Source organism: Camellia sinensis, unplaced genomic scaffold (assembly GCF_055761805.1).
Source record: "Camellia sinensis isolate YWXY unplaced genomic scaffold, ASM5576180v1 Unanchor1, whole genome shotgun sequence".
NCBI lineage: Eukaryota > Viridiplantae > Streptophyta > Magnoliopsida > Ericales > Theaceae > Camellia > Camellia sinensis.
The window spans coordinates 24,664,787-24,675,012 of record NW_028128987.1 but is presented as its reverse complement, the minus strand read 5'-3'; positions in this window follow the sequence as shown (position 1 = coordinate 24,675,012).

The following is a 10,226-nucleotide window of genomic DNA, read 5'->3' as shown; positions in this document are numbered from 1 at the left end:
CTCCCAAGCCCGCCAGTAACCTCCGAGCAGCTGGCCGCTGCCGCGAGAAGCCGAGCTCATATAGCCGTACAGGGTGGCCAGAGCAGCGCCGCCCCAGTCGTAGTGCAAGATGTCTCGGACGTCCACCAGTGCGCTGAGAAGGCAGAGAGGCACGGTGTTCGCCCGGTCGGCGAAGATAGTAGTCCCGAACAGGAACATGAGGAAGCCGCGGGCATACCTCTCCACGTCCTCCTCGGTCATCTGAGTCTCCTCCCCCAGTGCGGGCTGGACCCTGAACTGTGCCTCGAACCAGGAATATCGGACGAAGCCTGGACGAGCTAGCGGTGGGGCCTCCCCCAGTAGATGGACCTGAGCGGCGGTCCACTCATCCATGTCGGTGTCGAAGGGGATCGGATCCCCCCCTACCCCGATGCCTGTGAGCATCGAGAAGTCATAAGGGGTCATCGTCATATCCCCCGCAGCAGAAAAGTGGAAAGAATCGGTGGTGTCCCACCACCTCTCCGCCAGAGTGGCAAGAAGAGGTCTGCAGGTGGACAACCTGGAGAGCCCTCGGTAGAAGGTGCCGAAGCCCGCCCGATCCACGATGCGCTGGACCGCATCAGGGAGCTCGTCATACCACTCCCGCGCACCAGTATTCCCATACCCGCGAATGGTATGGGAACCCTCCTGCAAACAGAAAATGACAATGGCAAGACAACATTCAAAATGCAGTTTTGAAAAGACAGATATGGCATGTATGCAAGTTTGTCAGTTTCAGGCAAATATCGGGTGCCGGTGTGCTTACAGTAAAATACGTGTGCTGTGTCAGCGTGTTTAGGTGTTTCAGAATAGATGTGGCATGTATGCAAGTTTGACAGATTCAGACAAATACTGGGTACCAGTGTGTGTGCAGTAGAATACAGTGAGTGCAGTGTGTTTGGGTGATTCAGGGCTAGTGCAGTGTGTGTGCATGTGTCAGTCTCAAGTAGATATCAGTTGTATGTATGTTTACAGTCAACTACGGTCTACGGCATATCAGATTTCAGCAATTAAAGAATACAGCTAACTATGGCAGTTTTGTATCCTACATTGCAGAAAGTAAAGCAGAAGATGAAGAGTTACCTCGGGAGTGCCGAATGAAAGGTGGGAGGTAGGCTCGCGTAGTAGTAGCTCAGGGGCCGCGTACCTCTCAAAGCTCCGGAACTGACGCAGGCCGTCTGGGGGCAGAACGTGGATCGCCGGCCGGTAGGTCGCCGGGTCGAACGGGCGCTCGCTCAGTGGTAAGAGCTCGACCCCGGGATCCATCTCGTGGTCCGGGGGAGTCTCGACACGTGGAATGTCGTCCGCCATGTAGAGAATAGTGTGAAAATGGCCGGAAAAGGGAAAATCGAGCCGGAATACGAAGAGTCAACTGAAAAGTCAACTCCCGAGAGGGTCGGAAATGGCCGGGGAGGCCGGAATGTGAAGAGGCACGGAAATGAAGAGGAAACTGAGGGGAACAAACCCCGAGAAGGCGAGAACGCCGAACGAGGCACCGAAACGAGAATGTGATCGGTGGAAAATGTCAGAAACGCGAAGAGGATCGCGAATCCGGCGACGAAACGAGCGTAGAACGCGAAGAAATGGACAAAAAATAAGAGAGAAGCACTCTAGAGAGAGAGGGCAAGAATTTTCGGCGGTGGAAAAGTGAAGAATAGGGTTTTCAAGCCCTATTTTATAATGCCCGAAGTGAAAAGACAGAACTGCCCCGATTCAGCAACTGTTTGCCGGTCGGCAATGTTTTGTGCCGGCCGGCACTTTTTTGTGCCGATAGAATTGTTTTTGTGCCGATGGCCAGCCGGTGGCCTCCCCTTTCTGCCGGTGGGGTTCCCACAGCCTTGTTTAGGCCATTTGAATTGTTTTGGGTCTTCATCGCTCAAGAAAGTGCAAGAAAGTGCATCTCCGACGCTCAACCGACCTCCGTTTTGACCGCAGGCCGTGTCTCCAGTGCGTGGCACTCGAATTCATGCAAGGTGTATCCTTTTTGTATCCTTTTGAATTCAAAAGTTACCCCATGTGTGTTGCACAAATTCATCACACTACTTCGGTGCATTACATCGCGCTGTCGTGCGTCACACATTTGCGTTGTTATGCGCGTGTTACATGCGTTGCAACACGCACCCCTTTGCATTGTCGTGCACATCTCCCATGCATCATCATTGCATTTCCATTCCATGCATTGTCATGCATTTCGGAATACTTGCGTTGTCGCGCATTTAAGCCCATTTACACTCCGTGTGGCATGCACGTCACACTTGGCATCGCACTGTTTTGTGCATCACATTTTCTTCGCGCTATTTTGCGCATCGCACTGTTTTGTGCATCACATTTTATTCGCGCTATTTTGCGCATCGCACTATTTTGTGCATTGCATTTGTTCGCGCTATCTTGCGCACCTCAATTGCACTTGTTAGTGCATTGCATTTGTTCGCGCTATCTTGCGCACCTTACTTGCACTTGTTAGTGCATTGTATTTTGTTCGCGCTGTTCTGCGCATCACACTGTTTTGTGCATTGTATTGTTCGCGCTGTTCTGCGCATCGCACTGTTTTGTGCATTGAATTGTTCGCGCTGTTCTGCGCATTGCACTGTTTTGTGCATTTCAAATTTTGCGCTGTTCTGCGCATCGCACTGTTTTGTGCATTGAATTGTTCGCGCTGTTCTGCGCATCACACTATTTTGTGCATTGTATTGTTCGCGCTGTTCTGCGCATCGCACTGTTTTGTGCATTGTATTGTTCGCGCTGTTCTGCGCATTGCACTGTTTTGTGCATTTCAATTTCGCGCTGTTTTGCGCATCTCATTGCATTTTGCATGCATTCCATCGCACTGTCCTGTGCACTCGCGTTGCCTAACGCATTGCGCTATTTTGCGCATCATGCCGTCGTGCAATACCCCGTGGTCTGGCGAGACCTTAAACACGCACGGTCTGGCGAGACCTTAAACACGCACGGTCTAGGAGACCTTAAATCCTTTGGAGGTGCGAAACCTTCAGCGCATTGTCACGCGTCGTGCAATACCCCGTGGTCTGGCGAGACCTTAAACACGCACGGTCTGGCGAGACCTTAAACACGCACGGTCTAGGAGACCTTAAATCCTTTGGAGGTGCGAAACCTTCAGCGCATTGTCACGCGTCTTGTAAATACCACCGTGGTCTGGCGAGACCTTAAACACGCATGGTCTGGCGTGACCTTAAACACGTACGGTCTAGGAGACCTTAAATCCTTGGAAGGTGCAAGACCTTTATTGCATTGGTGTGCACACTATTGCTTTGTACATATCTTAAGCCGCGTGTTGTCGCGCATCTCATGCAACATGCATTTCACTTGCATCATTTGCATTTCAAAAAAAACAAACAAAAAACATGCATTGTCATGCATACATTTTGCATCCCGGTCTAGGAGACCTTAAATCCTCTGAAGGTGCATTTCCTTCGGTGTTTGTCGTGCCCGAACGACTTTTCGGTGGTCTGGTAAAGCCACCTGTCTGTGCTTGCGATGAGTTCCTAGAAGACCAACTGGGACGGTGGAAACTAGAGTTCGAACGGCTTATGCCTAGAACGCAAAGGTTCGGGAGTTCCGAGACTAAAGTCTGGTTTAAATACCCAGAGGTTTACCCTCGGCTTGAAATCTGTATGGAAGCCCCATAGGTTGAGACGGCATGTCTACGCCTCAGTTCTGGATACTGAACCAACCTAGTATATCACCCTGTTGGTAAGATAGGGAAAGTTGCAATCATAGTCATTGCATCATAGTGCATTGTCATGCACTTGCATTGTAGTTTGCATGCATTCATCGCATCACCTTCCGCCTATGGCTTGCGCCTTTCCAGGTTGAGCTTGGTCTGGTATGTGTCCTTACATTTCATGTTAAAACACAGTTCTGTATGTGTATCGCGCCGATTCCACGTTGATATGTTGGTTGAGGGTTGCGGCACCTTTTCTGTGTTACACATGGCTCGTATGTATACATGCCTTTCCTAGGCAAGATTTGGTTTGGCTTGCGTGCCATATCCATTGTATCCATTCCATTGCATATTTGTAAATATTGCATTGTAGATTGCATGCATTCATTGCATCACCTTCCGCCTTTGGCTTGCGCCTTTCCAGGTTGAGCTTGGTCCGGTATGTGCTCTTACTTTTCATGTTAAAACACAGTTCTGTATGTGTATCGCGCCGATCCCACGTTGATATGTTGGTTGAGGGTTGCGGCACCTTTTCTGTGTTACACATGGCTTGTATGTATGCATGCCTTTCCTAAGCAAGATTTGGTTTGGCCTGCATGTCATATTCATCCATTACATTGTAGTGTAATTTTTTTTATCCGGCATTAGGATCGTAGTCCTTTCTCCAGCGGGTTGTTTCCCCACTTATGTCAATTCCACCCAATACTTGTTCTTGCGTCTGTCTACAATACTCATAGTTCAGTTGACCGTTCTATGGTAGACAGACTTGTTACCTCCATCAATCTATTTGACATAGGTGTGGTTTCGAACCGTTCGTGATTGGATCACGATTCAAATGCTTTGCATATAGCTTGCATTGTTTCAAATACATTGCATCTTCATTTGCATTGTTTATACATTGTTTTGTATATATTGCATTTCGTTTTGCATCCATTTTGCATTGTCATGCATGTTGCTAACGATATTGTACCTGTTAAGTTTGTTTTCTTTTCAGGCACGATATTGTATGTACGGTTCATTTGAAGCTGGTGCGACCAGACGAACCGGACAGGTATTGTATCTCCCGAGTGAGACATTTTGAGAATTCCATAATTCTCTTACATCCTTTCTGCATTATAGTGTAGTTTGGTATGCTAGCTTAAAACTGTTGCATGTTTGCTTCGTTACAGCTTTCTTTGCATGATCATAAGTTATGCTCGGCTCCGTGCATTGTCTTGCATTTTGCCCCTGCCTCCGGGCGCATATCTTATTTGTATTGCATGTTTGTCTAAGTCTTCGGCCTTGTCAAAAATGGGTCGTCTCTGGGCTTTGACATTCACTCCCGTCATTGTTATGACTTCCGAGTTCTGTCAAAGAGGGGCAACTGTAGACACCCCATTTTTGACCGTCCTCAAGACTTGGACGTCACCGTTTGAACACTCGGTGATTATCCATGTTTGTGTTCGTTTGGAGTTCCCGGAGGTCTCGGCTCGCGCGCCCCGCCTAAGGATCCCCGAACTCGACCGTTTAGTGTCTGGTTTTGCACCAAACACTTGCATCTTGCCTTTGAGAGGCAGGTTGGGGCTTGTAGACCATCCCCACCCATCACCGGCAGTGGCTAGATGCCACCGGCTGGTTTTTGCTGCCACCGGCAATTTAGTTTGCCGGTCGGCACTATTTGTTGCCGGTCAGCACTTTTTTGTGCCGGTCGGCACTTTGTTTGGCCAAGATGGCATTTTTTGCCGGCCGATTGCTGTTCATCTGCTTTTGTAGATATTTTAGGACAGCTGTATTGATTTTTCTCCCCTCCATACACGTGTATGGAGGGATCTCCCTCTTGCAAAGCTTGTCTTGTAAGCTTTACAAGAGGCATATAGAGAGGAACTCTCTCTAAGGCAAGAGAGAGGCTTTAGACATTTTAGAGAGAGGAAAATACAGAGGAGAGCTCTGGTTTTCTAGGGTTAGGGTTAGATACACTCACCTATCTCTCTTTCCCTCTCATTTTGCACACTAGGTGTTTTGTGTCTCACTATTGCACACAAACACCTAGTGTTTCACCTTCCTCTAGGAGCTGAGGTTCTAAAGAGTGTGTTTTGAAGTTTTGGTCTTGGATTCAAGCTCAAGGAGGCCATTGGAGCATCTTTGTTGAAGAAGGCATCAAGGGTGAGAAACTAGTCTTTTTTTCCCCTTTTTTGCATTGATTTTCTACTAGTCTTAGAGCTGTTTTTGTGATTATTGTATAACATAAAAAAGTTCTATTTTTAAGCCCTCTTTATTGTTTATTAAGAGTGTTTTGTTGTTTGAGGGTTGTTGACCGCCCTTAGGCCTCAAAAGGCCTCATTTTGAGCCATTTTGTGCTAGCTCCGGGATTTTGGTGTTGAGGTCTCTTCACCACTGAAATCTTGAGGGATTTCAGTGGTGAAGATGATCCTTTGAAGTCCCAAGAAGGAGAGGGCCATCCCCTCTCCTTGTTGTCCTTGAAAAGGACACATTTTGGCCTCTTAAGGAAGCCTACGCTTGAGTGTGTGTTGAGCATATTTGATTTGTTTTTCATGCTTATATATCCATGATATAACATGATTTCAAGTTGGTTTTGGAACTTCATGCATGTTTAGCATAGTTGCCTTGTAATGCCATGTTTGTGCCTTGACATGTCTAGGTTGTTAGCCTTTGTTGGAGCATGTTTTAGGCTTGTATTTGTGAAGATTATATGCTTATTTTGCCATGTTTTAGATCTGTCCATAATCGTTTAAGTTGATCTTTGCTTGCATTATATGGCTCCTTTGTATTTGGGCTTGTTGGCCTTGAGTATGTGCATGTGTAGCATGACATCTTTGCATGAATTTGATGAATTGGGGTCACCTTGTATGCCATTTCAGTCCTATTTCCATGCTTGTTTGATTGCCTTGCATGCCTCTTTAATGCTTTGAAAGCATGTGTTGCAATGCTCCATGTTTTGGCCATGGTGTATGCCTTTGAATTTGGGCCACTTAGATGCCATCTAAGGAGTCCTTTGGCCTTGTTTTAACATGCTAAAAATCTGTTTTTAGTTGCTCAATGCATGCCATGTTTGTTGTGATAAAACATGCTTCAAAGCTTCATGATTCGCCTCAAGTATTTAGACCATGTTTGGTGCATGCTTGGCTTGATTTGTTGCTTGGTTTGGCATCATTTTATAACATGATTTTAGGGCTCATGTTGCATGCTAATTGTCCATGTTTCCTCCCTTTCAAGTGTGCTTGAGGGTTGTTTAAATTGTGCCCAAGTGTAGGCCTTCCATCATGTGTATGTGTGCATGTGTTTTGGCTTCTTGTTTTGGTCATTTTGGCCACTGTTTTAGGCCTATTTTAGAGTCGCCTAATTCATGTTTAAGTCCATCTTTGCACTCATTTGTATTGCCATATGCATGCTTGTATGCTTGCATAAGTGTTTTGCCATGCCATGTTGCATCCTTAGCTTGTATGCCTAGGTTGCATTGCATCTTGCATGCATGCCTTGTTCCTTGAATTGGTGATAGGAATTGGGCCAAATTTGTTTGATTGGTTTGCATGCATTTGAAACCAAAGTTGCATGCTTGGTTCCTTGGGCCATCATGCGTGGAAATGCGTGATTGGTGGCCCGAGAACCGAGGCACATGTCCCTTTGAGTCATTACAATGATAAGAGACATGTTTGGTGCATACATGCCTTGAATTGTGTTGTTATGCCTTGTTTTGCCCTCTGTTGCTGTGAGTTGCAGGTTCTGCAGGAATACTCTGCCGACCGGCAGTGTAATGTGCCGACCGGCACAATTTTCTCTGCCGACAGACCCTATTTTGTGCCGATGGCCATACTACACTGCGGGTGGAAGTTTCATCTAGCCGGTGGTGATCCCCTCTGTCCAAGGATGTAGTCCTGAGGTTTTGACAACCTCCAGAGGAGGAAAGGGAGGAAAACAGAGGCGGCTTGCGCATGGTGGCACGCTTCCCGAGGCGTTTTCCTGCTTTAATTAATTAGTTAATTTGTTAATTAATTAATTTGTAATATTTAATTAGCTTGCGTAGTTAATTAATTTGTAATATTTATTTGGTCCCTCCGAGCGAGGGCAAATCTGTAATAAGCGTGTGTGGGTGGTGTGAATGTCTTCCAATCCCCACTTCTTTCTTCCCTTTTACTTACCTGCTTTGATGGTTAGTATTAGGGCACGTCTAATTTAGCATACCTTATGCTATGCATGTGTGCATCCATGCATTTGTATTGCATGCATTAGGCTTGGTACATCACGCTAATTGCATCAATGCTTCAATTCCAAACTGAATATGTGATAACTGTGCATTTTCACATGACATGTTTAGGATAGCCGAGCCTATTCTAGCAACATTTTGTATGCGATGCATTAGGCACTTCACATGGACTTAGATCATGCATGTGTGCTAACAAGTTCTTTGTTTTGGCACGGAGTACTATGTAAGTATTTCCGCTTTAGCATATCGCATGAGTGTGAATGTTGCCATAACAGCATGCTTAACATGTGGCTAGATGCTTATGTGTTAAACTGTTTTGAATGCCTGTGGGTGAAGGTTGGATTGTTTGAGTTGGAAAGACTCGTTGAAATCCGCATTTTAGCCTACTTGCGAGTAGCAAATTCCAAAGCATTTTCGAAATGAACGGATATGCAATGTTTCTTTCCAAATTAGGCAATCTAGTCTATACTTGTTTGCTGTGCGCATAACATAGTAATTCCAGGCTAATAAATGGAATAAGAACACATAAAGTTTTTAAAAACGGATATCACGGTTAGTAGAGGCCGGTCTTCGGACCGGGCGAAAGGGGGTGCTCATAGCTGACCTTCCCCGATCGTACCCAAGCTCCCGAGCCGAGACAACTCCGGTGATGACGGACATGTGGCCTTCGGCACCGAGTCAGGGTTTCCTAAATTTCCCCATTTTAAAAATATTTAGGTGGCGACTCTGTATCTGGCAAAGCAGTCCATGTTTGGCACTACTTTTTCAACAAAATCTGTTTTCGCAAACGATTTGCCAGATTTGGACTCTTTGGTTCAGATTAAGAACCGTGACACAAATCGAGAGTCCGAACTGTAGTAGCATCGAGGTCCCCAACGCGGGCGCTGTTACAGAAGTATTGGTAAAAATCCTTCTCTTATTATTGAAAATGTTTTACTTGTTGAAGGTTTAAAACATAACTTTCTTAGCATTAGTCAATTATGTGATAAAGGGTATAGAGTTATTTTTGAGAAAACTCATTGCACTATTGAGAACACCGTAGAAAAAAAACTTTATTTGTAGGTTATTGTCATAAGAATATATATGTGTTTGATTTGCATAATTTGTCTTCTCATTTTAATATTAAATGCTTATCTGCTATAAATGATAATGGTTGGCTTTGCGATAGAAAATTTGGACATGCTCATTTTGATTTAATTTCCGACCTTTCAAAAAATGAGTTAGTCATTGATTTACCAGAAATTGTTTTTGAAAAAGACGGACTTTGCGATGAATGTCAATTTGGAAAACAAACTAGAGTTTCTTTTAAATCAAAAAATATCGTTTCAACTACTAAACCGCTTCAACTCTTATCTATTGATTTATTCGGACCATCTAAAACATTAAGTGAAAAATCTAGAAATCCCTAGATATTGATTTGTGATTATGTACCAATTTTAAGTAGTAAATAATAATCCCAATCAAACAATCAAGACAAATCGACACAACGATTTTAACGTGGAAAAACCACAATTGGAGCGCCTCCAATTGTGATAAAAAAAAATCACGGACAAAAGCCACAAAGCAATCTACTAAGAAGACAAAAAGAATTACATAAGTGTACTCTCAATTACCTAGCGAATCTACATCTGAATTGAACCGACCCCTATATTTCTCTTCCACCACAGTCTTCACCTCGAAATCGTCTTGCCCAACATTGATTCCACAACACCGATGTCAAATCCACGATGATGAGCCACTCCCAAATCCACCAAAGCTTCAAGCCCGAATTCTCCAGAATCCACTGAAGAAGAACACTCTCTTTTGTATAGAATAAACAAACAATCCTTTAATGTATACTTTTTGAACCATGAGTTGAATACTCAATCAAACATCAAACAAAACTAGCAAAATAGCCCCAGATATAAACCTTAATATCCAAGAAGAATATCTGGAAGCCGTAACCCTAAAAATGGATGAAACTACATATTTATAGAAAACTAATCTGCAATCTTCGCTCGAGCATAGGAATGGCTGCTCGAGCGGACCTCGCTCTGGCACAAGAAAGTTTGCTCGAGCATAAAATCCCAACTTCTAGTACTTTTGCACACAAGTCAAACTTCTGGAACCAAACATTCTCCGCTCGAGCGCATAAGCGGCTACTTGAGCGGACAAGCAACTTTCATATCTACTTTCAAGGAACGTGGCCATGTAATCCATGACATCAGCAAGGAGTGTCCTACTTCCAACAGGCATATTTTTTGGTTTGTGCGTGGAGAAAAATCAAGAACTTGAAGAGAAAAAATTTCTATGTGCTCTAAAATTTTGAGAATATTGTATTCTGCT